This window comes from Papio anubis, chromosome 6 (assembly GCF_008728515.1).
Source record: "Papio anubis isolate 15944 chromosome 6, Panubis1.0, whole genome shotgun sequence".
Classification (NCBI taxonomy): domain Eukaryota; kingdom Metazoa; phylum Chordata; class Mammalia; order Primates; family Cercopithecidae; genus Papio; species Papio anubis.
Window position 1 is genome coordinate 120,772,752 of NC_044981.1, and position 18,553 is coordinate 120,791,304.

Consider the following 18,553-nt stretch of genomic DNA (forward strand, 5'->3'; position numbering starts at 1 on the left):
AATGAAATAATACAGAAAAAAGATAATTATGACCAAAGCATATAACATCAATCTGTATAATTAATCATATTAACAAACTCAAGAACCCAAAACAGTAAAATTATATGATTAACACAATAGAAACAGAAAAATTAATTGATAAAATCCAAAATAAATTTCTATTATACACTCTCAGCAAAATATAAATATAATGACATTTTCTAGACATGATAGAACTGCTCAAAGATGTTTATGAAAAACATAGTTAACATCACACATATTGGTGAAAGTCTGAAAACTTTCCCCTTAAGATCAGGAAAAAGGACTATGCTTTCACTACTTGTATTCAACTTTGTACTGGAGGTTCTAGCTAGTAAAATAAGGAAGAAAAAAATAAAATAAAATAAAAAAACAAAAGGTATGCAGATAGGAAAGGAAAGAATAAAGCTGTCTTTATCCAGAGACAACATGATTGCCTATATATCTGATGACATCTGTGAACAAAATTTACTGGGATTAGTAAGTGAGTTTAGCAAGGTGATTTATGGTTCAGAATATTCAATCTTATTAAGATGTCAGTTTGTCCTAAAATGATCTACAAATTAAACACAACCCCAGTGAAAATCCTACAATGTGTTATATAGAAATGGACAATTTGATTCTGAAACTCACTGAAAATGCTATGACAGCCAAAGAAGTTTGAAAATGAAAAACAAAATTGAATGATTAATACCACCTCTAAATAAGAAAAGAAGAAATATAGTAAATTGAGCCCTGTCCCACGAGCCTGTGTTTAAGTTTGACTTTAATTTTCAATCTGTTTTTTTATTGTTTATTATTCAAAGTCCTCAGGTAGTTGCTTTTTGAATTCTGTCTAGAGATGTAATCAGTAGATGATATAGGATGTACTAATGAGTTTATAATACCTAGGCTTTACTACCTTCCTTAAAATTTTTTTTAAAATAACCAACTTCTGATATTTTTGGTCCTCTCCTTTGTAGGTTTGCTTTATATTTTATTAAGTTGTGTTCATGTTTATTATTCATTTTCTTATTCTTTCTTTGAATTTAATGTCTACATAATGTTTTGATGCTAACGAAAGTTCTAGATGTCTAAATTTAATAGGACAAATCAAGTCCTTTAATCCGGTAGCACACAACTTGAACAAAGTCTATGAATTTATTTTTCCATCACCATCCTTCTAATAAAAGACACATGTTTAGCCCTTATTTCCGACAGTCTTCTCATTTTGTTTTCTTTTGTTTTGGTCATTGTGTTAGACTGTCATTTTCTGCAAGTGCTGGTGGATGATCTGTGTAATTTCAAGATTTGCTTGCCAAATGCATTATAGCATATTGGATAAAAACAAGGGCTGCTGGGGTAAGTTAGACTTGGATTTAAATTTGTAATGTATCACATACTGAATCAGCTTTACAGTTTTGAAAATAATCTCTTACCCTTTCTTTAAGTTCTTTATCTATAAAATTGCAGTAGTAATATCTACTGGATATGGTATGTAAGGTTTCTAGCATGTACCTAGCATGTGGTAAGTATTCAGCTAAAAGTAGCTGTTTATTAACCTTAGGCCAGTGAATGTTTTTTATTGATGACATACTTATTCTGATGGTTTATAATATTAAATGATTTTTATTTTCTAATGTTTTGTGCTTTATTGTTTTTCATCTTGTGTAATATCTGATTGGAAAAAATAGAGGAAAACACTAGTCAGATGTACAAGTTGGGATTCTGCTATGTGGAGAAATAATACATGCTCTCCCAGTGAGCAAGACATATAGTGAAGAAAGAAGCTGGCATTTGGTAACTTCCTTGAAAGGTCCCATGTAGAGAAAGAATATTGCTGGATGTCTTAGTCCTGCCTATGTTGTGAAGCCAAATATGCCTCCTCTGTGATTATTTAATGGACCTGATTCACTGGATGCTTCTCCGCATGGTAAGCATTAATTTAGAAAGCTGATAAACATCACATATAGAGCATATTAATTGTGAAGGAAAACAGAACAAAGTTTCTGAAGTGAACTGATTGCAAATGTACTAATTTGAATTAGTGTTTGCTTCACTTAAGGCCTGTTATATGTTCTAAGATCATTACATGTGAATAAAGAATTGATCTTAATTCTTATGTTTGAAAAGAAATGAAACAAATTCAAGTTTGGACTGTCTTCAGATTTTTGAGTTTTTGGAAAATTTAATTTGTTGTAAATGTAAATAATAAAAATAAAATCTGAAAGTTAATACCAAAGGATGGTGTAATAAATGACTCTCTTACTGATCAAAGGCTTAAAGCCCAATCTACTGCAGAAATTAAACAAAATATCATTCATTTTAAAGAAACAATAACTATATAGCTATATTATAAAATTCTAAGGTAGCAAATAAGTTTCTTAAGCTAACACACACAATAATCAATGGTATAAAACTGAACGTCATATGATACAGTTCATTGTCTTAGTATAAGGCATGTTGCTTGAATTTTTCTTCTTTATATTTTCAGTCTAAAATTTATAATTACTGCAACAAATCATAACAGTTATGAAATTCAGCGGTGCTTCTTTAGTGATTTTTTTGCAGGCATTTTTGCTTTTATTTTAAACTAGATTCTAAGTGACAGCTCATTATACTTTGAGAAATTTATTCTTGTTTGCTGGCTTTCTCTCAACTACATATTTTTCTAAACACGAATGGAATTAAAAATTAAGCCATTATTCAGCTTTTAAATAAGAATTGCTTTCCTTTTCTGAATTGCCTTCTCACTAATATTAATTGATTCAATTTTTTAAACTAATATTCACTGTCTATCTGCTCTTAAAATTGTAGAAGGCTTTTGCACATGCTATTCTTTTCCTGTTGTTATATTTCACTTTCAAGACTCAATTTATCTTGGATAATAGGTTGTGTCATACAGGTTTTTTGATTTGCTTCAGAGCAGGGGTCAGCAAACTGCAGCCTGAGAGCCAAATTTAGCCCACTGCCTCTTTTTTGTACAGTCAGTAGACTAAGAATGGTCTTGACATTATCAAATTTTTTAGAAAATCAGTGCCAAAAACATCTCCATAAGTAAAAATAATACGAAGTTCAAATTTTCATATCTATAACTCCAATTTTTAATTGAAAAATTAAATATTTGTGAACATCTGCTTTTTCTCTTTGTTATACAACTTCCCACATAATATCCTCGATTTTGCTTCTGGGGCTGCAAATATAAATATTTACTATTTGGTGCTTTACAAAAAACTTTGCTAACCCTTGCTATAGAGAAATAGATTATATTATGATTATATTGCAACTCTTAGGCTGTGCTTTTGTGCCATGCTTTTTTTTTTTTTTTTTTTTTTGGTCTCCACATTGTGAATAAGCAAGTTTTCTTGCCCGGGATATGGAGATTGTCCTGTAGAGATCTACTTATCTTTTCTGACTGCAAAAGTGCCAACACTCAAGATTTCTTACCCTACATCTCTGGTAGAACTGAATTTGGCAATATCTTTCGGGAGCAGAGAGAGCGGTTCTTCAGAGTTCTGTACTAAAATTGCATCTTTCATGGCATTCGCCAAGATATATGGTTGAATTTCTTACCTTTCTTTCTTCCAACTTAAAGGAAAGTTTTGAGAATATATGACTGCGATGAATCTCTCTGTAGCCTTATGGATCTTGCCTTGCCAATTGAGTGCACCAATCCTAAAAGTGTTTTTTTTTTTTTTTTTTAATTTTGTCAAGTTGAAATCTTTCCAATAACTCACAGAGAGTGGGCCTCTGGGAGATGTAGGGATGGGCATTTTTTAGGAAAGTACATCTGAGAAACAATGTGGAAGTTTTATTTATTTATTTAATTTCTTTCTCTCTTTTCTTTTCTCTTTTCTTTTCTTTTCTTTCCCTTCCCTTTCCCTTCCCTTCCCCTCCCCTTCCCCTTCGCCTTCGCCTTCTGCTAGTTTTTGAATGTGTTTGCTCTTGCTTCTCTAGTTCTTTTAATTCTGATGTTAGGGTGTTGATTTTAGATCTTTCCTGCTTTCTCTTGTCGGTGTTTAGTGCTATAAACTTCCCTCTACACACTGCTTTAAATGTGTCCCAGAGATTCTGGTATGTTGTGTCTTTGTTCTCATTGGTTTCAAAGAACATCTTTATTTCTACCTTCATTTCATTATGTACCCAGTAGTCATTCAGGAGCAGGTTGTTCAGTTTCCATGTAGTTGAGAGGTTTTCAGTAAGTTTCTTAATCCTGAGTTCTAGTTTGATTGCACTGTGGTCTGAGAGACAGTTTGTTATAATTTCTGTTCTTTTGCATTTGCTGAGGAGTGTTTTACTTCCAACTATGTGGTCAATTTTGGAATAAGTGCAATGTGGTGCTGAGAAGAATGTGTATTCTGTTGATTTGGGGTGGAGAGTTCTGTACATGTCTATTAGGTCCTCTTGGTGCAGAGCTGAGTTCAATTCCTGGATAGCCTTGTTAACTTTCTGTCTCATTAATCTGTCTAATATTGACAGTAGGATGTTAAAGTATCCCATTATTCTTGTGTGGGAGTCTAAGTCTCTTTGTAGGTCTTTAAGGACTTGCTTTATGAATCTGGGTGCTCCTGTATTGGGTGCATATATATTTAGCATAGTTAGCTCTTCTTGTTGAATTGATCCCTTTACCATTATGTAGTGGCCTCGTTTGCCTCTTTTTGATCTTTGTTGGTTTAAAGTCTGTTTTATCAGAGACTAGGATTGCAACCCCTGCTTTTTTTTTTTTTTTTTTTTGTCTTTCCATTTGTTTGGTAGATCTTCCTCCATCTCTTTATTTTGAGCCTATGTGTGTCTCTGCACATGAGATGGGTCTCCTGAATACAGCACACTGATGGGTCTTGACTCTATCCAATTTGCCAGTCTGTGTCTTTTAATTGGAGCATTTAGCCTATTTATATTTAAGGTTAATATTGTTAAATGCGTATTTGATCCTGTCATTATGATGTTAGCTGGTTATTTTGCTCGTTAGTTGATGCAGTTTCTTCCTAGCATCGATAGTCTACATTTTGGCATGTTTTTACAGTGGCTGGTACCAGTTGTTCCTTTCCATGTTTAGTGCTTCCTTCAGGAGCTCTCGTAAGGTAGGCCTGGTGGTGACAAAATCTCTCAGCATTTACTTGTCTGTGAAGGATTTTATTTCTCCTTCACTTATGAAGCTTAGTTTGGCTGGATATGAAATTCTGGGTTGAAAATTCTTTTCTTTAAGAATATTGAATATTGGCCCCCACTCTTCTCTGGCTTGTAGAGTTTCTGCTGAGAGATCTGCTGTTAGTCTGATGGGCTTCCCTTTGTGGGTAACCCAGCCTTTCTCTCTGGCTGCCCTTAACATTTTTTCCTTCATTTCGACTTTGGTGAATCTGACAATTATGTGTCTTGGAGTTGTTCTTCTCGAGGAGTATCTTTGTGGCATTCTCTGTATTTCTTGAATTTGAATGTTGGCCTGTCTTTCTAGGTTGGGGAAGTTCTCCTGGATAATATCCTGAAAAGTGTTTTCCAACTTGGTTCCATTCTCCCCATCACTTTCAGGTACACCAATCAGATGTAGATTTGGTCTGTTCACATAGTCCCATATTTCTTGGAGGCTTTGTTCATTTCTTTTTACTCTTTTTTCTCTAAACTTCTCTTCTCACTTCATTTCATTCATTTGATCTTCAATCACTGATACCCTTTCTTCTGGTTGATCGAATTGGCTACCGAAGCTTGTGCATGCATCATGTAGTTCTTGTGCCATGGTTTTCAGCTCCATCAGATCATTGAAGGTCTTCTCTACACTTGTTATTCTAGTTAGCCATTCATTTAATCTTTTATCAAGGTTTTTAGCTTCTTTGCAATGGGTTCAAACATTCTCCTTTAGCTCGGAGAAGTTTGATCATCCGAAGCCTTCTTCTCTCAACTCGTCAAAGTCATTCTCCGTCCAGCTTTGTTCCATTGCTGGCGACGAGCTTTGTTCCTCTGGAGGAGAAGAGGCACTCTGATTTTTAGAATTTTCAGCTCTTCTGCTCTGGTTTCTCCCCATCTTTGTTGTTTTATCTACCTTTGGTCTTTGATGATGGTGACGAACAGATGGGGTTTTGGTGTGGATGTCCTTTCTGTTTGTTAGTTTTCCTTCACGACCCTCAACTGCATGTCCATTGGAGTTTGCTGGAGGTCCACTCCAGACTCTATTTGCCTGCATATCACCAGTGGAGACTACAGAACAGCGAATACTCTGGAACAGCAAATGCTGCTGCCTGATTGTTCCTCTGGAAGCTTTGTCTCAGAGGGGCACCCGGCCGTGTGAGGTATCAGTTGGCTCCTACTGGGAGGTACCTCCCAGTAAGGCTACTTGCAGGTCAGGGACCCACTGGAGGAGGCAGTCTGTCTGTTCTCAGATCTCAAACTCTGTACTGGGAGAACCACTAGTCTCTTCAAAGCTGTGACACAGGGACATTTAAGTCTGCAGAAGTGTCTGTTGCCTTTTGTTTGGCTATGCCCTGCCCCCAGAGGTAGAGTCTACAGAGGCAGGCAGGCCTCCTTTAGCTGCAGTGGGCTCCACCGGGTTCGAGCTTCAGGGCTGCTTTGTTTACCTACTCCAGCCTCAGCAATGGCGGGCCCCCCTCCCCCAGCCTCGCTGGCACCTTGCAGTTCTATCTCAGACTGCTGTGCTAGTAATGAGTGAGGCTCCATGGGTATGGGACCCACCGAGTCAGGCGCGGGTTATAATCTCCTGGTGTGCTCTTTGCTGAGACCGTTGGAAAAGTACAGTATTAGGGTGGGAGTGATCCAATTTTCCAGGTGCCCTCTGTCACAGCTTCCCTTGGCTAGGAAAGGTAATTCTCTGATCTCTTGCACTTCCCAGGTGAGGTGATGCCTCACCCTGCTTCGGCTCACACTCTGCACCCACTGTCTGACAAGCCCCAGTGAGAAGAACCTGGTACCTCAGTCGGAAATGCGGAAATCACCAGTATTCTGCATCGCTCACACTGGGAGATGTAGACTGGAGCTGTTCCTATTCGGCCATCTTGGAACATCCCTTTCTCCTGGGATGTTGATTCTAATTGGCATTGCAAAATTATTATATAACATATGTTATATTTGTTTTCAATTAGTAAGATTTTTGTATCAAAACTTATTCAACAATTATTTTGATTACACTTTTTTTAGTTATTGGCTTTTTATACCAGAACCTCTTCATCCCAAGCAATTTATACTGTTTCATCTCATGGCCTTCTAATATACATCAAGCCATAATTCTATTTTATTTTTTAATTTTTCTTTCTTTTTTTAATAATTTTTCTCTTTCTTTTTTTTTCTCCCTTTTCTCCCTCATCCTCAGGCTCCATCAAGTCATCATTTTAGAAAAGTGCATTACTTATATGCTTTCTGAGAGCTTCTAAGCTGACTTCCTCTAGGTGTATTATAATTTGATGTACCACAAAGAAAGAAAGAAAGAAAAGGATTCTACCCGATAAACTCTGGCATGACATTGATCCAGAACATACACTAATCTTAAGCAAGTTAAAAATCTGAAACTAATTTGCATTCTAGAGTCAATGATGAAATTTAGCTGAAAACATCTTCCTTACTCTTCTGTGCATGAAGATAAACCTGGATATAGAATCCTTTGGGAGGTAGCACAGTGTAGAGTTTAAAAGCACAGAATTGGTCCTCAAAACCCAGCTCTGCTGTTTATTATTTGTGTGACCTTGGAGAAGGTCACACTTTGCTTCAGTTTTCCCATCTTTGAAATAGGGGTAATAAAATGAGCTAGCTCATAGTGTTATAATAAGCATCAAAAGAGTTCATATTGGAAAGCATGACTCTTAAAACAGTATGGATCATAAATATTAGTAACGTAAATAACAAATAAATAACATTCTCGAACTCAGTGAATTGCCTTCTGACATTGTGCATGGTAGAGAATTTTAAAGCCAGGTAGATAATAATTTGCCTCCCTTGGTACTGTTAGAATTTCCCAATTTTTAATATTGACCAAAAAATCACACACTGTCACTTGTTGGGTTGCTTATAATGATTTTCTATTTAAAGAAAATTTCTTTAGACATTCAGTGTTCTTGTATTCAGGTTAATGTCTGCTGTTACTTCTCTCTTTTTGCTGCTATTTCTCCTGCTATAATTCCTTTTCCTGCTTTTCTTCCCAGGCCTCCACCTGCTCATCTCTTCTCTTCTTCCTATTTCCTCTACCTAATGTGGTTGCTGCTGATGTTGTTAAGGTTTATAACGCACTGCATTTGTTGCCATTAATTCAATAACTACTCTAAGGAGAGATTGGCTGTCTCTCCTCTTTCTTTTTGCTTTTGACTTCACAATATTTATGTTTTATCTTCAGAATCTTTGTTTTGGGTTTCTTCAATATACAATACTTATCTTGTATTTGAAAGTTATCAGTTAAGTCTCCATTGCAATTTTAAATGGAAATTTTATACTTTGTATTTCTTATAATTTCCTTTTTATTTATTTATTGAGACAGGATTACCCTCTGTCACCCAGGCTGGAGTGCAGTGGCACTATTTCTGCTCATTGCAGCCTTCGCCTCCTGGGTTCAGGTGATTATCTGTCTTAGCCTCCTGAATAGCTGGGACTACAGCTGTGTACCACCAAGCTGGCTAACTTTTGTATTTTTAGTAAAGACAGGGTTTTATTGGCCAGACTGATCTCAAATTCCTGGCCTCATGTGATCCACCTGCCTCGGCTTCCCAAAGTGCTGGTATTACAGGCATGAGCCACAGTGCCCAACCAATATTATCCCTTATTTAAGGTAACTTCTTATTTCAGATTAACTTGTGGTCCCTAGTAGTTTGCTTTTGAGAATGTTTATAATTACCAATGCAGTTTCTTTAAATGTTACAGGTATATTCAGATTTCTTTTTTCTCCTTGTGTAAGTTTTGTTATATAATATTTTTTCTAGGAATTTTTCCATATCACCTAAATTTTTGAAGTGTTTAGCAACAGGATATTCATAATGTTCTCTTGCTATCTTTTTAATCGCTACAGCATTTATAGCTATGTCCTGCCTTTCCTTCCATTAATGTCTATCTGGATTCCTCTCCTCTTTTTTCCTCCTCTTACTCCTCCTCTCTTATCTCCCTTGTCCACCCCAATGAGTCTTGCCAGAAATTTGTCAGTCTATTGGTGTCATTTCAGCTGAGACACTATTGTCTATCACTCCATGCTACACCCATGTGTACACATTATTTAGCTCCTACTTATAAATGGGATCATGAACTATTGCTCTGTGTCTGACTTGTTTCACTTAAAACAGTGGCTTCAAGTTCCAACCATGTTGCTGCAAAAGACTTGATTTATTTTTTTTTACAGCTGAATAGTATTACATGGTATATACATTTACCACATTTTTCCCTATCCAGTCATCCACTAATGGACACTTAGGTTCATTACATATCTTTGCTATTATGAATAGTGCTGCAATAAACATACAAGTTCAGGCATCATTTGATATAAAGATTTCTTCTCCTTTGGGTAGGTAACCCATAGAGGGAATGTTTGGATCACATGGTAGTTCTATTTTTAGTTCTTTGAGAAATCTTCATACTATTTTCCACGGGGATTATACTAGCTTACATTCCTACCAGCAGCATTATAAAAAGCTCTCTTTTCTCTGCATTCTTGTCAATATCTTTATTTTTTGTCTTCTGAGTCAGAGCCATTTTAAGTGTTGTGATTTTGATTTGCATTTATCTCATGATTAGTGATTTGAACATTTTTTCATATGTCTGTTGGTGATTTTTATGTCTTCTTTTTTAAAACGTCTGCTTTTTTCAACTTTTAGGTTCAGCGGTATATGTGCAGGTTTTTGTTATATAGGTAAATTGCATGTCATAGGGGTTTGGTGCACAGATTATTTTATGCCCAACAGATAGTTTTCAGTCTTCACCCTCCTCCCACCCTCCATCCAAGTAGGCTCTGTTGTCTGTAGTTCCTTTCTTTGTGTCCAAATGTACTCAATGTTTAGTTCCCACTTATAAGTGAGGACAAACAGTATTTGGTTTTCTGTTCACTTAGAATAATGGCCTCCAGCTCTATCCACGCTGCTGCAAAGGAGAAGATCTCATTCTTTCTTATGGCTGCATAGTATTCTGTAGTATATATGTATGCACAACATTTTTAATCCAATTACCACTGATGGGCATTTAGGCTGATTTTATATCTTTGCTATTGTGAATAGTATTGCAATAAACATACACATAAATCTGTTTTTATGGTAAAAGGATTTATATTTCTTTGGGTAGATACTCAACAATGAGACAGCTGGATTGAATGGTAATTCTGTTGTAAGTACGTTGAGAAATCACCCAACTGCATTCTGCAATGGCTGAACTGACTTATATTCCCACCAGCAGTGTATAAACATTCCCTTTTTTCCACAACTTTGGCAGCATGTGTTATTTTTTGACATTAATAACAGTCATTCTGACCTATGTGAGATGTTTTCTCATTGGGGTTTTAATTTGCATTTCTCCAATAATTAGTGAGATTGAGAATTTTTTCATATATTTGTTGGCCACATGAATGCCTTCCTTTGAAAAGTGTCTGTTCGTATTCTTTGCTTACTTTTTAATGGAGTTATTTGTTTTTTGCTTATTAATCTGTTTATGTTTCTTATAGATTCTGGGTATTAGAACTTTGTTGGATTCATAGTTTGCAAATACTTTCTCCCATTTGTAGGTTGTCTGTTTGTTGACAATTTATTTTGCTGTGCAGAAGATCTTTAGTTAAATTAGAACCATTTTTCAATTTCTGTTTTTGTTGTAATTGCTTTTGGCATCTTCATCACGAAATTTTTGCCAGGCTTTATGTCCAGAATGGTATTTCCTAGGTATCTTCCAGGGTTTTTGTGGTTTTAAGTTTTGCATTTAAGCGTTTAATCAATCTTGAGTTAATTTTTGTATATGGTGTAAAGAAGGGGTCTGGCTTGAGCCTTCTACATATTGTCACGGATCCTTGGGGTGATGCATTTCTGGCTGGAAACCCCTGAGGCTAGTCACACCTTTGCCCAAGTTTTGCTTGGGTCTGCTGGGCTTGTTCTGCCCATTTGGTCTGGAAGGCTGTGCTCAGTTCACACTACTGGCCTGAATCCCATGCCAGCCAAGGGTGAGCAGAGTGGTAAGGGTTGTGTGAGCAAGTGAGTGTGGGGTCCAGCCATTGTGCACAACCAGGCATGCTGGCTGCAGTGGGGTGGGCAGCTCCAGGCACTGGCCCTAGTGCTGGCTCCCTATGAGGCTGCAGTTGGAGCAGGTTGTATGCCAAGCAGCTTCAACAGCTGGCACCAAGGAATGCAGTGATGCCTGGAAGCTTGGAGATTCCAGGAACCACAGAGCCCCAAAGAGGATCTCACACCCTTGGTTCAGGGAGCTCCTAGGTCTGGGCTCCCTGAAAGACCACAGCTTTTCTCTCCTTATTTCTTCTCTCGTTTTTGTCACCTGCAATGTGGTGAGCAAGGGGCATGTTTCAGCCCTGTTTGTGTTACAACTCTTTTAGCCCTGCCATTCGGCAGATCCCGAGTTCTTGTCCTGCATCCAGGAAGAATGAGGTATGTGGACTACTGGAGGGTGAACAAGGTGAAGAGGAGCTTTATTGATCGACCAAACAGCTCAGAGGATACCTGCATTGGGTAGATCCTCTCTGCAGGCAGGGTGTCCCGGTGAGTGTTCAGCTCTCAGCAGAGAGGAGACCCTGGAGTGGGTAGCTCCTTTCTGCAGCTGGTAGTCTGACATTTGCCCAGCTCTCAGTGGTAAGGTCCCCTTTATCACATCTGGTTGTGTTTATTTGGATCTTTTCTCTTTTTTTTATTAGTCTAGTGAGTGGTCTACCTATCTTATTTATTCTTTCAAACAATCACCTTCCAGATTTGGTGATCTTTCCCATGTTTTTTCCTGTCAATTTCCTTCAGTTCAGCTCTGATTATGGTTATTTCTTGTCTTCTGCTAGCTTTGGAGTTGGTTTTCTCTTGTTTCTCTAGTTCTTCTAGGTGTAATGTTAAGTTGTTAATTTGAGATCTTTCTAACATTTCAATGTGGGTATTTAGTGCTATACTCTTCCCTCTTAACACTGGTTTGGCTGTGTCCCAGAGACCATTGTATGTTGTGCCTTTGTTCTCATTAGTTTCAAATAATTTTTATATTTCTGCCTCAATTTCATTATTTCACTCAAAAGTAGTTCAGGATCAGATTGTTTAATTTTCTTGTAATTGTATGGTCTTTAATAATTTTCTTAGTGTTGATTTCTATTTTTATTGTGCTGTGGTCTGAGAGTGTAGTTGATATAATTTTGTTTTTTTTTAAATTTTTTGAATTTGCTAAGGATTGTTTTTATGGACAATTGTGTGGTCAATTTTAGAGTATGTGCCATGTACAGATGAGCTGAAGAGTCCCTTCAGCTCATTGGTCCATTTGGTCAAGTATTGCACTCAGGTCCCGAATAGCTTTGTTGGTTTTCTGCCTTGGTGATATGTCTAATACTGTCAGTGTGCTGTTGAAGTCCCCGACTATTGTCATGTGGTTATCTAAGTTTCTTTGTAGGTCTCTTAAGAACTTGTTTTATAGATCTGGGTGCTCCTGTGTTGGGTGCATATATATTTAGGACAGTTAGGTCTTCTTGTTCAACTGGATCCTTTCCCATTATGTAGTACCGTTCTTTGTTGGTTTAAAGTCTGTTTTGTCTGCAATTAGAAGAACAATCACTGTTTTCCATTTGCTTGGTAGATTTTTCTCCATCCCTTTACTTTGGACTTATGCGTGTCATTGCATGTGAGATGACTCTTTGAAGGAAGCATACCATGGGTCTTGTTTCTTTATGCAAATTGTCATTCTGTGCCTTTTAATTGGGGTATTTAGGCCATTTACATTCAAGGTTAATATTGATATATGTGAATTTGATCCTGTCATCATGTTGTTAGCTGGTTGATATTGTTTGTGTAGTTGTTTTATAGTGTCAATGGTCTGTGTGCTTAAGTGTTTTTTTGTAGTTGCTGATAATGGTCTTTCCTTTTCATATTTAGCACTCCCTTCAAAACTTCTTGTAAGGCATATCTGGTGGTAACAAGTTCCCTTAGCATTTGCTTGTCCAAAAAGGATCTTATTTCTTCTTCACTTATGAAGCTTAGTTTGGCTGGATATGAAATTCTTGGTTGAAATTTATTTTCTTTAAGAATGCTGGATGTAGGTATCCAATCTCTTCTGGTGTATAGGGTTTCTGTTGAAACATTGGCTTTTAGCCTGATGGAATTCCCATTGTAGGTTACCTGACCCTTCTCTCTAGCTGCCTTTGGCATATTTTCTTTCATTTCAACTTTGGAGAATCTGACAACTATGTGTCTTCAGGGTGGTCTCCTTGTGTAGTATTTTTCAGGGGTCCTCTGCATTTCCTGAATTTAAATTTTGGTCTCTAGTGAGGCTGGAGAACTTTTCATGGATAATATCTTGAAATATGTGTTCTAAGTTGCTTGCTTTCTGTCCCTGTCTTTAGGGATACCCATGAGTCGTAGATTTGGTCTCTTTACATAATCCCATATTTCTCAGAGGTTTGTTCATTCTTCTTTAATCTTTTTTCTTTTCTGAGCTGAGTGAGTTATTTTGGAGAACTACTCTTTAAGCTCTGAGATTCTTTCCTCAGCTTGGTTGATTCTGCTGTTAATATTGTAATTTTATTCTGAAATTCTTGATGTGAGTTTTTCAGCCTTGTCAGATCACTTTGGTTCTTTCTTAAGATGGCCATTTTTTTCTTTCATCTTCCATATCATTTTATTGTATTCTTTAGAATTATTGGATTGGGTTTTGACTTTCACTTGAATTTTGATGATCTTCATTCCTATTCATATTCTGAATTCTATTTCTATCATTTCAGCCACTTCAGCATGGTTAATAACCATTGATGGGGAACTAGTGTGGTTGTTTGGGGATAAGAATGTTCTGGCTTTTTGAGTTGCAAGAGTTCTGTTCTGTTTTTTTCTCATCTGTGTGGGCTGATATTCCTTCAATCTTTGAAGTTGCTGTCAGGGTGGTGGCAATGGCATCCATTCTGGTTCACATGTGCCAGCAGCCGTGGCAGCATGGGAGGGTGCATCATTGTTAGCTGGGATGGGGTGGTGGCAGACGTGGGACTGCTCATGTCTGTGCATTTGTTTGAAGTGGTGGTAGTGGTGGTGTGGGGCAGAGGGCAGGGCCACTGGCATCTGTGTGCATGTTTGTATTGGCAGTGGTGTTGGCATGGGGGCAGGGAACTGTCAAGCACGGAGCTGTCAGCCTCTGTGCATTTGGACCAGCTGCATTGGTGGTGTGGAGTTGGTGGTGGGGCCACTGCCATTCATGTATCCATATACACCTAGGCAATGTCAACATGAGGGCAACATGCTGCCTGGCATGGGACTATTGGCCTCCATGTTCACATTTATGCTGGCAATGGCAGCTTGTTGAGGGGTGTGCACTCACAACAGCAACAGTGATGTGGTGGAGGGGAGGTGAGATCCTCCCGTGTGTGTGTTGTAGCAATGCAGTGGGGGTTTCAATCTGTGTCCCTGCCCATCTTTCTTCAATCTTCAGTGTTACTCTGAAATTCTTTTACTGACTTCTTAGATTGCTCTTTAATATTCAGCAATGCCTTTCTTTCTAACTTAACATTTATTTATACTATGTACATTCCCATTCAAGTAGTACATTAACTGTACTGTAGGACTTTTCCTAAGTGTTTTTTTTTTTTTTTAATAATTACGTTTAGTTTTATTTTTCCTGACTTTTTTTCTTAAATGGGTACATAAGATTTCAGGTTTTAAAAAATTTTCAGAAACATTTTATTTACATTTTGTTATTAATTTCTGAATTCATTATGTTATTTTCAAAGAATGTGATCTGTGTTATATAAATTTTAAATTTTTTGAGAATTGTTTTACAATTCAATATGTGGTACTTTTTTCAAATGTTTTTTCCTTACTTCAAAAATATGGAGCATTTTTAACCTTTTGCTTTCTTTCATATTCCACAGCTTGTCTATCAGTGAGTACAGAAAATATTCATAGTCATTCTACTTTATACTCATGCCCAGATGTATAAAAAATGTAAAGATGTATGCTAAAACTTTAAAAAACCTTTTTTGTTCCTAGTCTCTCTTATTGGCTCTCTCATTTCTTTCTCTCTCATATTTTCCATATTCTTATCACTTTTATCACTCTGTGTTGCAATCTAGATAATTTCTTCAGATTTATCTTCTAGATCACTATCCCTCTCTTCCACCTTGGTTAGTTGTTTAAATCATTCATCAAATTTCTAACTTTAGTTTTTTCCTTCTTGTAGAAAGTATATTTGAATACTGGGTTGTTTAATTTAATTTTATTTATATTACCATATTATAACGGAATCACATTATGTGCTGTCTGGTGCTCTTTGGTTTTACTAATCTTCCAATTCTTAGCCATTAGTTCTCACCGTCATAATATTAATTATATTTGTCTTTCTAACATCAGTTACATAGATAAAATTCATTAATTTTGAGTGTATGATTAAAGAGTTCTCACAAATGTGTATAGCTGGGTAAGCATCACCATACTTACAATAGAGAACATTCCATCACCTCAAATTTCCCCTCATAACCTTTGGCGTCAGTCAATCCTCTCTCCCATCCTAGCTGTTAGCAACTACTGATCTGCTTTCTGGCACTATAGTTTTACATCTTCTATATTTTTATATAAATTGAATCATACTGTATATAGTGTATAGTGTTTAATTTTTGTATTGTATTATTTTTTATGTAGCAGTTTTTGTGATTCACCCTTTTTGTGTCAGAATCTTTTTTTTTTTTTTTTTTTTGAGACAGAGTCTTGCTGTCTCCCAGGCTGGAGTGCAGTAGCGAGGTCTCTGCTCACTGCAAGCTCCACCCCCGGGGTTCACGCCATTCTCCTGCCTCAGCCTCCCGAGTAGCTGGGACTACAGGCGCCCACCACCATGCCTGGCTAATTTTTTTGTATTTTTAGTAGAGACGGAGTTTCACCGTGTTAGCCTGGGTGGTCTCAATCTCCTGATCTCATGATCCATCCGCCTCAGCCTCCCAAAGTGTTGGGATTACAGGCGTGAGCCACGGCGCCCAGTCAGAATTTTGTTTTATTAATGAGTAATTTTCCATTGAATGGACATACCACAAATTTTGAATGTATTCAAAACTGACAAATTTATTAAATTCCTATTGCTGCTTTAACAAAGCATCACAAACTGGGTAGCTTAAGCAACAGAAATTTACTGTTTTACAGTTCTGAAGGCTAGAATTATGAGATCCAGGTGTTGACAGGGTTGATTCCTTCTGAATTCTGTGAGGGATAAATGTTTCAAGCCTTTTTCCTTGCTTCCAGTGGTTTTCTGGTAATCTTCAGCTTTCTTGGCTTGCAGACGTATCATCCCAATCTCTGCTTTTATGTTCCCATAGCATTCTCTCAGTGTGCATATCTGTCTCCAAATTTTCCATTTTTATAAGAACGTCAGTTATATGGAATTAAAGCCCACTCTAATGTTCACATCTTAATTTTACTACATGTGCAAAGACCATATTTCCAAATAAGATCTTATTCTTGAGGTACTGAAGGTTAGGGTTTCTACATAACTATTTTGAGAGAAAGCAATTTAAGCGGTAACAAACATTTTTGTTATTCCTATTTTTGGCTAAATAAAATTGCATTGAACATGTAAACACAAATCTTCGAACATATGTATAAATACTTAAGAGTGGGAATGACGGGTCATATGGTAAGTGTACATTTAACTTTAAATGGTACATTCTAATTGTTTTTAAAATTTTTAATTCTTGGCCAGGCATAGTGGCTCATGCCTGTAATCCCAGCACTTTTGGAGGCCGAGGGCAGCAGATCATCTGAGGTCCAGAGTTCAAGACTAGCCTGACCAACATGGAGAAACCCTTTCTCTACTAAAAATACAAAATTAACCGGGCGTGGTGGTGCATGCCTGTAATCCCAGCTACTGTGGAGGTTGAGGCAGGACAATGGCTTGAACCTGGGAGGCAGAGGTTGCTGTGAGCTGAGATCACGCCATTGCACTCCAGCCTGGGCCAAAAGAGCGAAACTCCGTCTCAAAAAAAAAAAAAAAATTAAATTCTTTTTAGAAATGTATAAAATCTCCAGTTGCTCTATAGCCTCATTAACACTAAGTATTTCCAGTCATTTTACTTTTAGCCATTCTGGCATGTATTCAATCATATAACATTTTGAAAAAGTTTTCTTTTTTCAAATGATGAATGAATGCCACTGTGCATCTTGTTATGTGCTTGTTTGCAACTTGTATATCTTCTTAGGTGTGATGTATATTTAAATATTTTATCCATTTATAAAAAGTGTTGTCTTTACAAAAGTGAATTTTAAGTGTTTATTGTATATTCTGCACACAAGTTCTTCAGACATAGATTTTGCAAATATTTTCTCCTATTCGGTAGGTTGCCTCTTAGTTTTCACAGGGGCTTCATTAAAGATTCCAGTTTCCAGACCTGCCAGACAATAAATTTCCATTGTTTTAAGTCACCCAGTGTGTGTTACTTGTCTCAATGGTACCGGGAAACTAAAACATATACATATTTTTAGGATACTTTGCCTTTTATTCAGTTCAAAATACTTTTATTATTTGCTTTTAAATTGTATTTTAGATTTGGGCGTTCATGGGCAGGTTTGTTACATGGATATATTGCATAATTGTGAGGTTTGGGCTTCCAGTGAAGTCATCACCCAAATAGTGAACATTATGCTCAGTAGGTAATTTTCAAACATTCATCTCCCATTCACTCTCTCCTCTTATGGAGTCTCCAGGGTTTATAATTTCTATGTCTGTGTATACCAATTGTTTAGCTCTCACTTATAAGTGAGAATGTTTTTTTTTTTTTTTTTTTTTTTTGAGACAGAGTGTCTCTCTGTCACCCAGGCACAATCTCTGCTCACTGCAACCTCTGCCTCCCAGGTTAAAGCAGTTCTAATGCCTCAGCCTCCTGAGTGGCTGGGATTACAGGCATGTGCCACCATGTCCGGCTAATTTTTTGTATTTTTAGTTGGGGCAGGGGTTCCCCATTGACATGGTTTGGCTGTGTGCCCTCACAAATCTCATCTTGAATTGTTAGCTCTCACAGTTCCCACATGTCGTGGGAGGAACCTGGTGGGAGGTGATTGAATCATGGAGTTAGGTCTTTTCTGCACTGTTCTCGTGATAGGGAATGAGTCTCACAAGATCTGATGGTTTTAAAAATGTGAGTTTCCCTGCATAAGCTCTTTTGGCCTGCTACCATCCATGTAAGACTTGCTCCTCCTTGCCTTTAACCTTCACCATGTTGTGAGGCCTCCCCAGACATGTGGAACTGTAAGTCTGATAAACTTCTTTCTTTTGTAAATTGTCTGGTCTCAAGTATGTCTTTATCAGCAGTGTGAAAATGGACTAATACCAGTGATGTTGGCCAGACTGGTCTTGACCTCCTGCCATAAGGTGATCCACTCACCTCGCCCTCCCAAAGTGCTGAGATTACAGGCGTGAACTGCCACAGCCAGCCCAATATTTGAATTTC